This window comes from Electrophorus electricus, chromosome 13 (assembly GCF_013358815.1).
Source record: "Electrophorus electricus isolate fEleEle1 chromosome 13, fEleEle1.pri, whole genome shotgun sequence".
NCBI lineage: Eukaryota > Metazoa > Chordata > Actinopteri > Gymnotiformes > Gymnotidae > Electrophorus > Electrophorus electricus.
The window spans coordinates 13,334,783-13,352,845 of record NC_049547.1 but is presented as its reverse complement, the minus strand read 5'-3'; positions in this window follow the sequence as shown (position 1 = coordinate 13,352,845).

The following is an 18,063-nucleotide window of genomic DNA, read 5'->3' as shown; positions in this document are numbered from 1 at the left end:
TGCCCAGGCAAGTTTGAGACAAACTTGACATCAAATCTCAAATATGTGGGAAACATTCTTGCAGGTAGTGTTTCTAAACACATGATTAAAATCAGCGCAATATATTAAACACAGTGTTTATGTCCTGATATGTTTTTTTAACTATGATAAAATTAATGCTCACCAGTGGTGTTAGGCAGACCTACAGACCTACTTGTTTTATAAAGGAAACTAAATAGTATTGCACACTGTAACAGTACAGCTGTACAGTTATTACTACACAGTATTTACCTTTTTTCCATTACAAATATAGAAACTAAAACAATGAGACAAAAAAAGACCAGCGCTAATACTATCATTTTTGTGGCTACATGGGATAACATTCAACAAGATACAATATTCTGATGTTCTAAAATACTCTTCCCAAAGCTTTAATAAACAATAAAAGCACTTAGTATTATTATTTGATAAAGAACAATTTTTGTTCTTTTGGCAATAGATGTTTATGCTTTTGGTGCATACCAATGCTCATTAAAGAAACTTGATAAGGTGATTTCAGGGGATTATTTAAAATCAACACCATGAACTGAAAGAGAAGGAAGAAAAAATATTACTTTAATATTAAAGAAACACATTATCTAGTTAAGACTACCATTCATTATTTGTTACATTGCAGCTAACAACTAATGCCAGTGCAAATGGGTTACTTCATCAAGCTTTATAACCCAGTACAGAGAAGGTTGATTTCATATTTGATATGTATCATTCAATGCACTCTTCCCTTGGACACTCTTTCCTTCCCTTGACATAACATGTCTTGTTGCTAGGCAAAACCATCAGGTTTGAATAAAAAAGGAATAATAATAGCTGACCTACTTAATGTTGCTGAGAGACAGTTGACTGATCTATTACATTAAATAGATTATTTAAATAATAATACTCTTATCTGTGGCTGCAGTTAGATCTTGCCAAGGCTTTTCGAAACAGAGATGCATTCTTTCTAATCTGATGTTGATGAGAGAGGACTTTAAACCAAATAGGAAAGAGGGTAGAATTTTCCTCCCTAAACCTGTTTTTTCCAAGGTGAATGAGGATCGAAATATAGGGGTATCAAAGAGGAGAAGAGGCACATGAAGAGAGCTCAGTGGTTCATGGTGGGAGGGGTCAAGTGGGACTTCAAAGGGGAAATGTGTGGGCAGACCCATTAAGATGGAAGGCTGTGTAAGTGGGGAGGTGGTGTTATTTACTTATTTATTTTAATTTTCTTTTAGTTCTTTCACAGATTCCACGTTTCTAGTTAATCATAACAGCAAAGGGAAAGTACAAAAATCCTCTGAAAGTTGCTGAGAAAGACCTATAGTCTGAATATCACAATCCTATAATTATACCATATTAATACAATGTACTAATGAATATTGATATATGTGGTCAAAATGCCAAGCAGGAGCATAACACTGTATCACAGAATCACAGAATAACTCATACAAAAGGGTCTATTAACATTAATTATTATAATTCAATGTATAGTATAATGAAAAACATGCGTAGTCTCACAGTGCAGCTTTTAATATATACTGTAGTGACTGTAGGTAGACCAAAACAGTGAAAACAATAAGTAAATGATAAGCAACAGGACTGTTAAAGGACAACTGTAGTGCATTAAGAGGATCATGTCCAACTTGACCTTATGAACTTGACTATCTAAGGAAGCTTTATTGTGGAAAAAAGTGGATTTTTCAGTCTAAAACCAAATCTGTCTCTTATATATTGTATGTCATGTACATATCAAGTTGTTTAAGGGGCAGTTTCGTCAATTGCAACAAACATAATCAATAAGGAGTTTGGGGTAAAGGGGAAAATACCTACTTTACACAATAGCAGGATATGAGCAAGAAGGTTAAAAACTTCAGTAATCAGCAGAGTATCCCACAATGGACAGCTTCGCTCATCGCTAAATATTGGACAGGAAATCTGCAGGAAACATTAACAAACGCAACCGAAAATAAAAATATGACGAGTGTCCAGTGCTCCTAATCACCTAGGTTACAGGGGAAACCTGACCACTGGTTAAGTCTTTCCACTAACAGTAAAAAGGAAAAAGCTGATGTAGTTTTCAGTGTTCCTTTTCCTAGTTTCTTCACTTGTGTTTAGACTTTGATAAAGGCGCAGACTCCAGTATGTGCTTTCTGACTGCCAGGATTACTAGTTACAGTATTAGAAATATTATATCTACGTTGTAGTGTGTAAGAAATGAATAGTCACATAGGAATGACAGCTTGTAAGATTTCTGTATGTTGTATTTGTTTCAACCATGTATGTATATTCTTTGTGGAAATCAATTTGCTATGTTCCAAATCCAGTTTAGATTGTTGTTCATTTAAAAAGTCCTGTTTATCTATGTAGATCTTTCCGTTTGTCTAGATTGTAATGACTCTCTTTTTCCAGATCATCATAGGTGTTTTTTGGTCATGGTCCCCTGTTATCATGGCCATATCTGAGCTAGAGGAAACCAGACATAACTAAGTGTTATGTGTATGACATGATTGGGGGTGTTATGTGTATAATATGATCGAGTGTTGAATATGACATGATTAAGAGCAATGTATGTATATCATGATTGAGCATTATGTGAACTACATGATTAACTGCCTTATAAGTATGACATGATTAGGAGTGTTATGTGTATGACATAATTAAGAGCATTGTATGTATAATATGATTGGCAGGGATATGTGTATGACATAATTAAGAGCCTTATATGTATGATATTATTAAGAGTGTTATGTGTATGGCATGATTCAGAGTGTTGTGTGTGATATGATTGAGAGTGTTATGTGTATGTCATGATTATGCACATTGTATGTATAACATGATTGAGAGCGTTATGTGTATGACTTTCACTACAGTGGAAAGGCACCTTCCAGCTACATAAAACAACAGACCAATTTTGTGAACAGTGACATGATTTCTTAGTTTCACATGAGAATCTAATGCTTTTTCAGGCTGAAGGTTTTGAAGAACAAACAGTTTTGCCAGTTGCCAGGCATATCTAGGTGAATAAACAGAAGAGTTCTTTATGCAGAAGCTACACTTGAGTCATGGCCAGGGTAGAGGTTGAGGGATTACAGAGTGAGCATGGCTGTCCATAACCTCAGCCCTGATCTTGTTACATATGTATTGAAAATAGGAATCTTTTATTAGTGGAAACTGATGACACAGGACAGAGGTGGGAGGATATTTGGTAATGATTTATCTTGCCTTGTCTGCTAGGATATTTAAAAGGGGGTGTTAATGAGTGGACCACACTTTTTTTTGCGAGAATTTGAGAGTTTGTTCATCAACAGGGCAGTGCAATGACCCTAGAGCTCATAGAGCTTCACTGAGATAACGTCAGTTCAAACTGGATCAGTCTAGAATACACTCTTAGTCACAAACACTGATAAAAGTGACACACACAAAGTATGCCAAGATCCAGGGGCAGCTGTGACTTGGTTCAGTCTGTACAGGGAGTACTGGAAAACCGCTTGGAGTCTGTCTACAGGCCCTGCCTATGCAGCTTGGTGGTTGGTGGTGTAGGGAAGTGGTCTGCTCTGTCAGGTTGCTGTGGATAAACAGTTCCTTCAGCCAAGTACTCACACTGAGGTCATCAGTCTAATGAATGACTCACTGGGGAAGGCCTCCAAGCCTGATTGTTTTCAAATCCAGCAAGAAGAGAACAATGCCACCACTGTCTTCTGTTTTTTATTGTGCATGTGTGTATATGTTTGTGTGTGTTTTAAAAAATGAAGAGCAGTAGAATAAAATGTACTATAGCCTTTGTGCATTCTTTTGTGAAATATTTATAACACTTTAAATAGGAGAGTTCCATTACAGCCTGATCAAGAGTGACATATTAATGAATTAAGCTGGATCTTTTCTGACCAAATGGCTTCTTCTTGTGTGTTCTAATTTTGGATACTGTGAGGTTCTTAGCAGCATGAGGACAGATGTTATCTGTTGTTTGCAAGTGTGTGTGGGGGGGTGTGGGGGGGGTGTGGGTGTGTATCTGTGCTTTTTTATTTTTTACATTTTTGTATTAAAAAGACACTTTTTTTTTTTTAACAATTTGTTATTGTAAGTCTGTATAAGTATACTTTTAAGTCTGTTTGTCCATGTTTCAGCTCTTGCTTGTCTGTAATTTTGTTAGAAAGTGTAGGAAAGAGAATGAACAGTTTTTTTCTTTGAGCTCACTGTCAGAGAAAAAGTATAACTTGTACTCTGAACATCACCTCATCTGTGTGTGTTTCAGTTTCTGCCCCACCTCCTGCCCTTCTCTCTCTGTCTTTCTTCAGTAGCTTCAGTGTTTTTATTTCAAATGCCTTCAGAGAGCAAATACTTTGGTGTGGATGCTGCTACATTGCTAGGAACATCCAGCTAGTAAAGACAGGTTTATGGGACTGACTTATAGTGGGCTGAACATTCCACAGATCTCTCAATGGTAACTCAGCATTGGGGACATCAAAAGTGCATGCTGAGACAGAGTACTGCTGACTCAAACTTGCATAAGCCAGCAAACACATGACCAAATCCTTTGTTTCCATAGGTAAAAATCGGCATGATGTTCCTTAATCGCTTTCTGTCAGTGAAGGTGGCACATGTTTTCTGTGCCTGGGAAAAGCCAGAATTCAATACTAAAACAGATGATGTAATTGATTAAAAAACTGCCAGATGTGTGCTTCTACACTTTTCACTTTTAAAAATGAGTTACATGTACTCCATGTAATTTCCATGTTACCTGTCAGGTGACTTCTGCAATGTGCATATTTTAATAAAAAACAGCATCTAGCACAAATCTGCTTTGTTATTGCAACTGCTGACTTTCCTAAAGCACAATGCCAGGCATCCAGCTAAAATATGCCTCTCTGAGGTTATTGAGTAGAGTCACACAGAGTGGAACAGTTTCTGGCATTGTTATATTCATTGAAAGCGTGCTTCTTCATTTTACTAGTTATTAGCAAAATATTCTTTTTTGTCTTTTTCTCTGCCCAGATCTATGAAACAAAATAGAATTTTCCCACTTTTCTAAAAAGTGTAAGTCTGTTTACTCTCACTGAGAGAAATGAAACACCTCAGAAAACAGATTATCCAACCCATCTTCAAGAATGTGTGGAACAAATGGAGTAAACTTTGTTCTTGCTCAGTTATTATTGTTTAGGATATCTGAAAAAATAAATCCATGAGTCAAGCTGTTTTAGAGATTATTGTATGACCATTCTTTATAGTAACCAGCCTAACTGACTTAGTGAAATGGCATCAGATCCAGATATCTGTCCTAAACTCAAGATGGATGGATCCTAACATATTTAGCTTACACTAATCAAGTTCTTGAGAATTTGACAGCTCTTTAGAGCAACAGATTTGGTTATTTTCAGAATACATTATAAATGCCAGCAATCATAAGCACACTTGAACCATGTTGGTTCTGAAGGAGAGGTTAAACCCAGAGGGTGCCCGCTAGGCTCAGCTGAGAGGCTGTCTCTCCTGGCACAGGCGTAGCCTATATTTCCCCCATTACTCATGGATGAGGCTGCTCCCATGCTTCACAGCTTATTTGTCATGCGCCTGTTTAGATCACATTCACATCTCAGCCACTGCGTTCCTGGAATACAAAAAAGCACATTACGAACACCCGGTGACCTTCTGAGGTCAGTCCTCCACTTTTTGTTCAGGGGTTTAATGTGATTACAATGTCTTTTTTTTCTTGGTCAGGAGAATGTTTAATTCATCAAGTCGATCTTATTTCATAGGGCTTGGCTGCTTTTGCATAACTAAGAACTGTGAAATGTGGAATGCAACATGGAATAGCATGACTTTTGGTGTCAGCTGAAATGCTGTGCTTATTAAACTGAAATGTGCTTCGCTGCTAATTATTTTAGTTATTGAGTAGTCGTCTTCACATCCTGCAAATATAGAATTTTTACTTTAATTCCAAACCTCTGTCTTCATACAGCCATTATCAATTGCATCAGTGCATCAGCTGCACTGTCATTTACAACATGCGTGTAATTGAAAACATTAGTTTTGAGACTCTAAAGGTGCAGCAAAGGCCTGGTGATGATGGCAGGCAGTATTCCAGTGACTACAGCTCAGTTCTGAATTTCGCAAATGTCTCTCCCACGGAGCCTATCACTAACTGCACTGACCCATATAATTCTGTGACTAATTAGGCACTCTGGGTATAGATGTGAGGGCTGTCAAACTGCGCCTGGCACAGGAGAATGGTATATGTGGGTGTGTGTCCGTGACTCATAAATGAAAGTAGAGGGTATCTGTATTTGATAGTGTTGGTTGCCATGGAACACAGAATACTCCCTCAAGGATGCATCTGGGGACCATTTCTTACAAACCATTATGATATGAAAGATTTTTCATGTTATTACACTATAAATATATAATGTTACAAATGAACTTCTAATGTATAGAAAGATATTATAATGTACCTTGCATGCACTATACTATGTTGTATATGTTATTAGTAATTTTAAATTGCTACATAACTGTAGTCCCATCAAGGGACAAAGGAACCAGCTATGGTAGATTACTTATAATACAAATGACATCATTTGCCACATTTTAGTAAATACAGTGGCATGTTTTCAAAAGCTCTAATGTTCATATCCTCTAGAACCCATGTGGGATTCATGCTAAGTGGAAAACATTAGCAAAGTCTGTGTTACATAAGCTGGGCCAACTGTGGGGGAAGAGCACTTTACTGTGTGGAGGCAGTTACTGTGAGGAAAGGGAGCAGAGTTCACCTGCTCCAAGGATCTTCTCAATCTTATCTGCCTTAAATTTCACTGTATTCCACACAGGGCTGCTATTACTACTGTGAAAAGGTGTGAATATTCACTTTACATAACTCTTGTGGAACACATGAGAATGAACCAAAATATCTTACTTTTGCTGTGGATGGCACAGGTGGAATGTGATTGGTCTGAATGACAAGGCCAAGGTTTTATTTAATGAATCTGTCATTTTTTCTCAGTGGGAAGAGTGTCATTAAAAATGGTCCTTACATTCCCTGGCAAACAACTTACAAGTTAAAGCACCCACCTTGAATAAATTTCACATTAGCCAACTAGTACATGAGTGGACACCTACAATGGGAGGTGGCAGACCAGACAAACTAAAGAGAGGTCAAGAATAGCTAACAGTTTATTCAGGACAAATAACTAAAACTGATAATCTTTGCTTTCAATACCTTGCTTTGTTTAGTTTGCTTTTTCTTCACTACCTTCAATACATCATCATTTTCTAAACATCAGTATTAAAGAAATTCCCACACCAAAATAAATAATTTACAGCATTGAGCTGACACTTTTATCTAAAGCAACTTCCAATTATGACTGAATACAACTTGAGCAATTTGCTCAGTGGTTCTAACAGTGTCAATCTGCTGGTGGGGCTTGATCTGACAACCTTTTAATTACTACTCAAGTACCTTAGACACTTAGCTACCATCAACAGTTTTTACATTTTAATTTTTTTTTGCATTTGAAGTCAATATATAGATGATCTATATTCTCCCAAACTATGTCTTCTACAACTGATCACATTTCATATCTTGTATAAATACACCTGTGTACACACTCTGTCCATCACCATGGAAGATTTAACCAAGCATGCAAAGTCTTAATTGAGCATTTTCTAAATGTAATATATGGTAATAGCAATATATTTATTTATATATACTGAGAGTTGGAAATCCCCAAGAAAAGTAAAATCACAGAGAGCAGCTAAGAACAACAAAGTTAAGATCCTGTGGGACCTCATGATCTGGACAGATAAACAAGTAATGATGAACCAACAGATATCATGACAGCAGATAAGATGCAGCAGCAGTGGTAATAGAAGTGGCAGTCCCAAGAGATGGAAATATCCAAATAATTTATTTTTAAAATAGTAATATCATAAGTAATATAAAAAATGTGCAAGGTTAACACTACAGGCAGCTCAGTGGTTAATGTACTTGACTTTTAATTGGAAGGGTGGTAGTTGAAGCCCTACCCCTGCCAAGTTGCCAATGTTGGGCCACTGAGCAAGGCCCTTACCCCCCAATAGCACAAGTTGTACTCAGTCATAACTGTAAGTTGTGTTGGATAAAAGCATCAGATGCCTCAAATGTAAATGCTCTTGGGGTTGTGACCCACTAGGCTGGAGGAGAGGCTCCAACAGTTCCCAGGAATGACAACATCAATTGCAGTTCAAAAAAAGCACAATCCTAGGAGCAATGAAAATACTACACCACATTCTCAAACTCTTTGGAAGAAGACTCAAGTGTGAGGATAAAGATATGACCATCCACTGGAAGTGCTTTTTTTTAAAGCAATATAGGCAGATGAGATGTATGTTTTTAATTCTATTTCAACAGGGAATTGTGTCTTTTGACTTTATTTCCTTGCTTTCTTATTCAGAACTCTCAACTCAGTAAATACTCCTCACAAATGCTCATAGTGCTTCTCAGCATAAAAGATAAGACTTGTAACCATAAAGCACACTTCCAAAAGGATGAGAACAAAGTGTTTTCAAGTGACACTTTTGTATTAGTTATAGTCCTGCCACGTGTAAATAGAAAGACAAAACAGTGATATTTAAAAAGCTTTTTTTTTCCTATGCTAAATCCTCATAATAGTTCATAAGATGCTTGGTATGCTTTCTTCAGTTTAAATCAAAACAGTGCCAGTAGTAATTGTTCTGGTTTAGGTGTGGGGTGTTTAAAATTGTGTGTTGCATAAGCAGTGATGTCTCTGTGCACAATAACAAAAACGTAAGCAATCCTCTTTGGCTTTATTCATCACATCCACATATTCTTTGTGGGGATAAGGCACAGATGGGTTCCATTGTTCAGTGTATAGGACAACGGGTGGCACGGGGGAAGTGGGACGCTGTGTTGTCAGGCTATGGTCTATGGTTCTGGCATCTGGAACACTGCTCACTTCCCCTTCATTTGCCCAGTATGTTCCTGCTCCTGCCCAGGTTAGAACACTGCGTACATCACTCAATGCCAACAACGGAAAAGGTGTTACCACTATAAAATTTAAAAAATACTAGGGTGCATGACTTTTTTTGGGAAATGTTTATAATAACCCACTTTTGCCATGAAATAGTGAAATTGTAATACACACTATAGGAAACTTTGGTGCAATCAGGAAAATACCTATAAACACAATATATACAGTATACACAGTAATGCAAACAGAAGTGAACACAGTAATAAAAAGCTTGCTGACAAACTGAACAGACTTTATCTGCATTACCTCATGCATAGTATGTGAGAAGTATGTGTTTTAGCTGGTGACCTCTGTGGTGTAATATTCACTATGCTAAAATAGTAGTATCAAAAGTTTAGAAACTCTGTGTTTACAGTATTACAGTCAACAAATATTTTCCAGAAAAGCTGTTAAAATACTTAAACTCACTTTGAGGTAAATAGATTAATTAAAATGGTCAACAATGGGAACGTGTTCTAGACAATTTCTAGTCAGATCTGTAGCTAGTATACTGGACTTCAAGGGTCTGAAATGTATAATAAACGCAGCATAATTTGGTCACTAACAGCCAGGTATGCGGTTCAGGTATACTAGTCAGTTTGTCAGGGATTTGATAGGCAGGAGTAGGCTACAGTGCTGAATTCAATATCTTCTACAAAGGGCTCCTTAATGTGCTGTATTAACACTCTTTTTTCTCTGTAAATATGCAAGCCCAATAAAACCTCATTATATTTTTAGCTGAATTGCTCTGACTTACAATGTTCCATTGACTTTCTGCAACAGCACAGAAAGAAGATACAATGTGTTTGTCGATGTGTAGAATGGGAATAGCTGAGACCCACAGCACTCCAATCAATACTCAATTAATGTGTCGTTCTGCCTTCCAATAGTTCTGAATTTTTCCATCCACGCAGTGAAGAAATGATCGGATCTTATCAAAGGACAATATCAACCAGAGACAAAGGCCAAACATGTGACATGATTTGTTTGAACTCCTTTTGCTCTTATTTAATCATACACATGCTCACACAATTTTAATCTGACCATAATAAGTAGTCATCAATGATTTTTGACTCAGACCAAAGACATTAACCAGATGTCTATGGATAGTGTCTCTTTTGTATTCAGTTAAGCTCTGGAGGCACCCCTCTTGGGGAAAAAAGAGCATTTGAAAGCCAGGCTGGAACGGAAGTGCCCCTCTGGCCATTTGTACTGATGACAGCTGTGGAGTCCAGTAAAAAGAAAAAATCCTGGGTCAGCCATTTCCCAGCACTGTGCTCCCAATGAGATTGCTGTTGCATGGGGATGAATTTAAGCCACAAGCACTGAAAGGAGTGGCTACTCCTGTGAAGACACATTTTGATAGTCCCCATGCACATATTAACAGTAAATGCATTAGAAGCTTTAATAGAAGCTTCATACCTACCTCTTAATCATTTTAAATTTTAATAAGACATCCTGTTCCATATTGATGATGACCTGCATTAATAAATAATTCACTAGATTATATCTAATCACATTAGTTTAATGACATTTTGGTCAAATCTCAAAGTGTGTATATGTGCAGAGAGATCAGACCATTCTATGTATAATTTTCTTTTATTAACTACTGTAACATTGATAGATGACTACATACCAGAGGAAGAGTAAATGAAAGTATGTGCTGAGGATGTTAGCACCAGAGGCCAGAACAAACATGTCATCTGGACTTTATGCTGATGTCAGTGGAATCAGAGAACAGATCAATGGCATTCCTTTTAGAACCATCAGTATGTTGTAGTTCTCTCCAGCACTATAACTTTATGAGGCAGATGGGCTGCACAGGAATACATCTATTATTCATTAATCTATTATTTATGTCTATTGACCTCCTTCTCTGTTAAAAAATAGAAGGCCTACAACTATTCTCATGGCACCCCAGTGCACTACTGTAGCTAATACTGAGTCAGTGAGGAGGATTTAAAAACTTGAAGTAGATGTTCTTTTCTTTTAAGAATGCTTAGATGTGTAGCCATAAATGGAGGTGTTAGCGGAATTGAATAATCATAAATATTATATTATTTTTCAATATACTGACTCCATGTACCAGAATGGTGGTATGAATTATTTGAAAGAACAACAGAGGTTCAGATATTTTTTTCAGCTAGGATCATACTTCTTACCAGTAATAGTACAAGAAAATCTGCCTTGAACTAGCAACATCATCTGAAAAAAATGATGCTCTGACTTCACAAAACAACTTACTGGGACGAGTTATCAAACATTATTTTGTCAATTTTCTAAATATGGATTACTAATCCGCATGGCATCAGAGAGAGAGAGAGAGAGAGAGAGAGAGAGAGAGTGAGAGAGAGTGAGTGAGTGTGTGTGTGTGTGTGTGTGTGTGTGTGTGTGTGTGTGTGTGTGTGTGTTTGGGAGCAAACGAGTTCAACTGGTCAGATGAACTGAGTCTAGGGAACACTGGGAGGAGAACACACACATCTTGCATTCCTCAACTAAATAACAAAAGGTTAGGCTGAGAAGCCAGGTTAAACATAGCTGTGAATATGACAGAGACTCAGAGAAGCAGCCAAACGTTCATCCTTACAGTTATTGCAGTAACAGCAGGCATGATTGCACATTGTTCATGTTCATTTTATTCTAAACTAAATTGACTAAATTGTATGCATGTAGAATATTACACCTCAAATAGCAAAAGCCTGGTACCCAGTATGGGACTGACTTGTGAGCTCATGCCATCAGCATCCCTGTGACAGACTGCACAAAGGTTTCTGCATTCCTTGCATTGCAGCCTTCAGATGGTCTCCCTTCCAGGCCTGGAAAAGGAAATGCTCTCACTAGGTGAATTCACAAGAGGACATACAAAAAAACATGATGCTCAAATCAGTCTAGATGAATCTGGTACTAGGAGACACTTTCACAAGGCACCTCACAAAATCCAGGAATCTTTCACAATAGTCTAGTTTTATTGCTATTTAAAATAATAGTAATTTAAATGTTTGTTTTTTTCAAATGATCTTGATGTTAACAGCAACAAGAAAGTCATTAAAATGGTTTGCCCAGAATAGGTTACTAAAGGTTTCTGTAAATATTATAGCACTTCTTTAAGATGTGTCTTTATCGTGTAGCTCTTTATCATCATCATCATCATTATCATCATCATCATCATCATCCCTCTATGCAATGTTTACACCTGTCTTCCTACATAAGATATGTTATTGTCATTAGAATAAGCGGTATGAGACAATGTCTGATGTGTCATAGGCTAGAGAGGAAACCAGACCCCAAAGTATGCAGGTCGAAAACACATCTTAGTCCACAACAGGATGAGAGCTGCTATACTTTAGTTTCCTGGATCCTGTTTTTTTCTAGTTGTTCCAAAAAATATCTCTTGGTCTGCTGTCATCATGGTTAGCCCAGGAATGTCCCGGGGGAATCTTTTCAAATTCCATACTTGTCAATAATCAGCATTTGACAAATCGCTAATGGTGGTAATAGCATCATATGTCAATAATAATGACAGAGATTGGGGTGCACTATGTTTTCCAAAGCACACTCACTAATTGTTTCCAAACCAATCTACAGATATGGCATAAAATCATTATTCATTTTACTATCATGCCACATATGCCTGACCACAGCACTGAACCTACAGAACTGTTGAGCATAAAGCAGAACAAGCACCTTTCTATATAGGTAAGCATGATACTCTTAACTCTAATGGTTAATCTTCAGATCAGAAAGCTTGTTCAAGTATTATCTTATGCAACAGGGCTCTTTTTGAAAGAATGTAGTCCTGTGATTGAAATTTTCAGTGCTTTGTGATTTTGAGGATGTTTTAGCAGTTCCTTCTTTCTTCTGTTTCCTTTTAGGTGGTTTTTTTTTTTTTTTTTTTGCATTTAGTCCAGTTATAATTGGTGTGCACTTTCTATTGGCATTGTTAGTGTAACGTCTCAAGGTAAACAGGATGCGGGGAAGAGGCACAATTAAACATACGTTTATTACACGCATGAACAATACTTAAAACACAACACTCACGCTCTGTACACCATAAACACCAACACACACACTACGACACAGGAGACATATATATACTAAAGATGATTACACATAATGCAACACAGGTGGACGACACGAGAGGGCGTGGCAACATGGACGGACACACACACACACACACACACACACACTTTTCAAGAAAAGCTGTTTTTTTGTCATATTATATCTATAGAGGCACAGCAACCTAAAAGCAATATGATGTGTTTTTATACTTGCTTTCTTGGCATCTGTTTGTAGTTATTCTTATATAGATTGAAGTTGAGAAAATCAAATATCTGTTTAAACCCAAAAGAAAATTAATGTTAAAATATTGATTCCTCATATGGACTGTGATTTAAGAAGTTGCTGAGCACATTAGGTCAACTCACTGGCAGGGCCACAGTCTGGGCACCATGCCAACGCTGTTGCCAAGGCAGCAGTCTCTCCTCCTCCCTGTCTCACCGAATAAGGCCTGTTCTTGTTCAAGCAGTTTGGTGCAGCACAGAGATTAGACCCAGGCTGAAGAATGTTCTAAGTGGCACTGTTACAAAGTGGATACCAACAGTGGTGTACCCACTTAACATACTATCCAAATAATACCCTCATAATTCTTATTAGTCAAGTCAGCCATTTTGTGTTTCTTAATATGCCAAAGTATTGCAGAGATTTGGTTAGAATTTTTAATTAATTTTCCAGAGTAAAAAAAAAAGTGATTCCTTTCACTGATCAGCAAATGGCCCCAACATCACTGTTTTAAATAATACATTACCTAATAATTTCTGCAAGCTGTCAAATGGTAAACCTTTGGGTGCCTCAGGTAACTAGTAAAAGAGCCAGTTGCTGTTTCCAAGCAACTGAACATTCCCACAGGGAAAGATACTGTTTGGGCACCAATGTGGTCAAAGCCTTGCCAACTCACTCTGGCCAATTGCTTGGCTTGCTGTCACTTAATGTGATGAGTTCTGCAGACACAATAACTTATAATATGCTGCTAGAATGGCTTCCTGGAACCAGTTGCATAATTCGCTCATGTGAGAGTGAGGATTCAGCTGCCTACTATAACACAGCAATATCACAGCAGTTTAACACCTGTGGTGTCCATCTGAGGAAAACAACACTGGTTTTAATAGTTCAGCCTAGGTGTTAATTTAATACTGATGATTTTTTGTGAATAAGATGTGATAGATCAAGTTTAATAGTTTCTCAAATCATGCAGCACAAGCAGAATGCTGACTATTGTGTGGTGGTAGCTCAGTGGTTAAGGTACTTGCCTAATAATCAGGAGGTTGTTGGTACAAGCCCCATCACTATCAATTTGCCACTGTTGGGCAAAGTACACGATACAAGGTTGACATACTTAATGTGGCCAATATATAGTTGTAGTAGCAAGTCAGAAAATGCAGTTGTTCTAGAGTCAGACTGGTCGGGGCAGCTGGTTCCTACTCCTCCAAGCTGCTGCTGTCAGCAGATTGCAGGCTCCAACAGCTGCAGTGTACGGGAGTGCAGAAGTGGAACCTACAGCCAGGACTGCAGCTCCACCAAGCCTGTTAATCAACCCCCACATCCAGTGTGAGCACTCCAGCACAGCGCATCTTGGGCCCAGCAGAGACAGATGGCAGTGGATGAGAACGTGGGTGGATGATGGTGGACAAGCAATGTGAATTCCGGACGCAATGCATGAGAAAGTGCGTGGACATGGCCGGATGCTGTACAAAAGGCTGGGCAGTGGGCCAGAGGTCCTTGCCATTACCCAACGCCTGACAAAAGCCGTGCCGCCGCAGCCTCGATGCCGCCACAGCGATGGACCCCCACCACTGCTGCTCTTGCCAAAGGCTAAATGCCTCCCCACTACACAGAGAATCAGTGTGCTCAGACAGAATGACTCCTGTGGGGATTTCATGGGAAAGACTGTTGAGCATGTGGTGGCCATATATATTACTGAAATGTGCTGTTTTGGTTGGGGTTGTTTGTTTTTTTGCACATCATAAAAGTAGCATGTACACTATTGACTACTAGTACTATATAAACAGTAAACAGCTGTTAACACAATGGCTAACAGAACAGATAAAAGGATGCACTTGTCTTTAAATCACTATAGATTATTCATTATTTATAGATGGTAAAAACTATTGGCAGGTACTGGCACCATAATCTTTTTATATGATATCCTCTTGCACTTGTGACCTGCAAGTTCTGTCTTGTGTAAACACAATAATCTGATTGGCCAAAAAAAAGAGAACTCATGTGTCGTCTGTGCTTTAGCAAACTGTAACTGAAACTTGGATGTAACCACACTAAGTTCAGGTCACCTAATGCAATGACTAATGTACTGGATGTCTTGCTGAATGCAACAAATACAGACCACAAACAACTGGCTGTTGAGTGAGCTGTTGTAGGGAAAGAGAACTGCTGGCACGAACAGTCTCTCATTCCCTCTCAACTGCAGTGAGCGGAAGAAATTAATTTGTAACAGCAACACAGTCCCACTAGGCCTCAAGGACTGTGAATTCATTTTTATTCCATTTAATTTTTAATGCCAATTTACATCGTCATGATGATCAGTGGTATACTGTCTTGAAACGACTAGAAATTAGCCTGTTGCACTGTTTCTAAATCATTACGGATACCAACCTTGTAGGTACACCTAATACCATACTTAATACACCTATCAGATTACCATACGTAATACACCTAGTGGATTTCCATACGCAATATAGCTAACAGATCACCGTATATAATTCACCTAAAAGCTTGCCAAAGGTAATGCACCTATTTTGGTCTAAAGGTTGCACTCATAGGTTAATTAAATGCTGTATGTCTGCTCAGTACAAGTCAGTCACTTTCAGCTAGTTATCTTCTGACCACAGGATCACAACGTTTTTGTGTGGTGAACCATTAGCAACACGATAGTTACACTAGGATGGTAGAACGAAAGTTGTTATGTTGCATTGGTATAAATGTATCAGGGAATAGTTGTGGTACTGGAGTTTTTAATTATGTCAGTGTCACTCCTGGGTTGAGAGTGGCCTGCCAGACAAAAACATCAACCCATCACTCCTGTGCTCAGAAAGTGACCACTGATGAGCACACAAATTGTGTATAGCAACAGATGAGTCAAAGTCTCTTAACTGTAATGTGCAAAGCGTTTCTAATTGGTAAATGTTTCTAACAAACTTTTGAGTGTATGCTTTAATATATAATAATAAAACCTGAAATTCATGCAGACTGATTGAGTAAGAGGTCAATTACATAACTTACAAATTTAACCATGGCTCAAGAATACACGTTACAATTGTGCTTGTGCACTTAATAAAAATATGCAGTCCTATGTAGTAAGTAAAATATCCGTAATGCAATGGAATAGATGGACAAGAGTCAGTTGAAATTATTTGCCATTGTCTAAGATTTTCAGGAAACCTAAAAAAAAAACCAAAACCCCCCCGATTAATCCTCTGTATGGAGTCTGGGGTCCTCTAAACATGACCCTTCTTCCTGTAGAAATGGGACTAAAAACTGAGTTCAGCGCTATAAATGCAGTATTGGACATGCAGTTCCATTTGAACGGCTCTGTGCCACTCTCTGCTGTGGCTGTCCTTAAACTGCAGCTTTCCAGACAGCTGGCACAGCCCTATGACATGCCAGCACATGACCAAACTGATGGGGACAACACGAGCGATGTAACTCCCTCCTGCTGGATTCAGCAGGCCTGAGAGAGAGTGGGAAACTTGGTTGCTTTCTCGGCACAAGCAACATCTGTTTCCTGGTCTTATTTTATGATGGCAGAATCACTCTCTGAAACATTGGATATGCACATGAAAAGTATATCTCATGAATAGAATGACTGCTAATGTTAAGGAAATTGATACCTAAAAATAAAATAGAATGTTTACACTTATCTCACCATAAAATGTAATATTTGTGAAAATTTGATTCTAAGCTTAAGTCTGATAGCTGTTTAAACTGAACTGAACTGAGAATCTGTGAATCATTAACTGTGTTGGAAGGTTCTTGGAGAGACTCCTGCTTCTAGGTTGATTTTGGCACACCACAGAAATATTTCATCACAGTTGTTCAAACATCCAAGAGCAGAATTATAAAATGAAAACCTTTAATATAAGTGCACTATTGCTGGTAAACAATTGCAAAAATTCATACCCCCCAGTGCATTGTTATTGAGAAATGGAGCAGCTGAAGTATCCATCTAAATTTGGCTTGCAGTTTCATAACAAAGTCACCTGATACAATATCTTTACCAAGCATGTCAGAGGCCAAAGCCATATAAAAAAATCAGTGGCTCATTATGGTCAGCCACATTCCATTAGTCCAGAACACTCCCTGCTGGATCTGCACACAGTCACCCCCTTTCTCTAAACACCTGATCAGTGCACTCCTGTGACATGTGACATTATTCCAATGACCTCTACACAAGTAATTCTGGGTCATACCATGACATTTCCTGCATGAGCTTCACTGTGCTGCAGGGAGATCACATTGGCTGGGTGTGATCACTTGCCTACTGACCTTTAAGCTAACTAGATAATTACAAGTCACATGGCCAGTTTTCCCTGAATTAAGCCTTGCCTTGGACAAAATTAAAATGGTGATTCACATGTGGAAACATTAGAATTCATCTTCCTTTCAATTCAGGAAAACAAAGTACACCACAGACCTGCCATTTAAATTTTCTGAAAAACAATAGCAAGCAGTCAACTCTTCAAGCAGTCAACTCTATGCAAGCCTAAGTTAATGTAGTCCATCACAAAGTGGACTCTTACTCTGCAGTCTTTAACATCTTTATGGTTAGTTTCCTAAAATCCCTGTACAAAAGTGACCACCATCACAATACTGTCGTAGAGCAAGCACAACTTTGAATGGACACTACTTGTTAAGATAACCCTAACACTGTTACCTGCACATTATTTAGAATTGGTATCTAGTGTCCTCTAGTGTTTCATTTAAGCAGTAACTATACACTAACTTCATGAGGACAAGGCAGAATATTCTTTAAAGTCTGAACTAT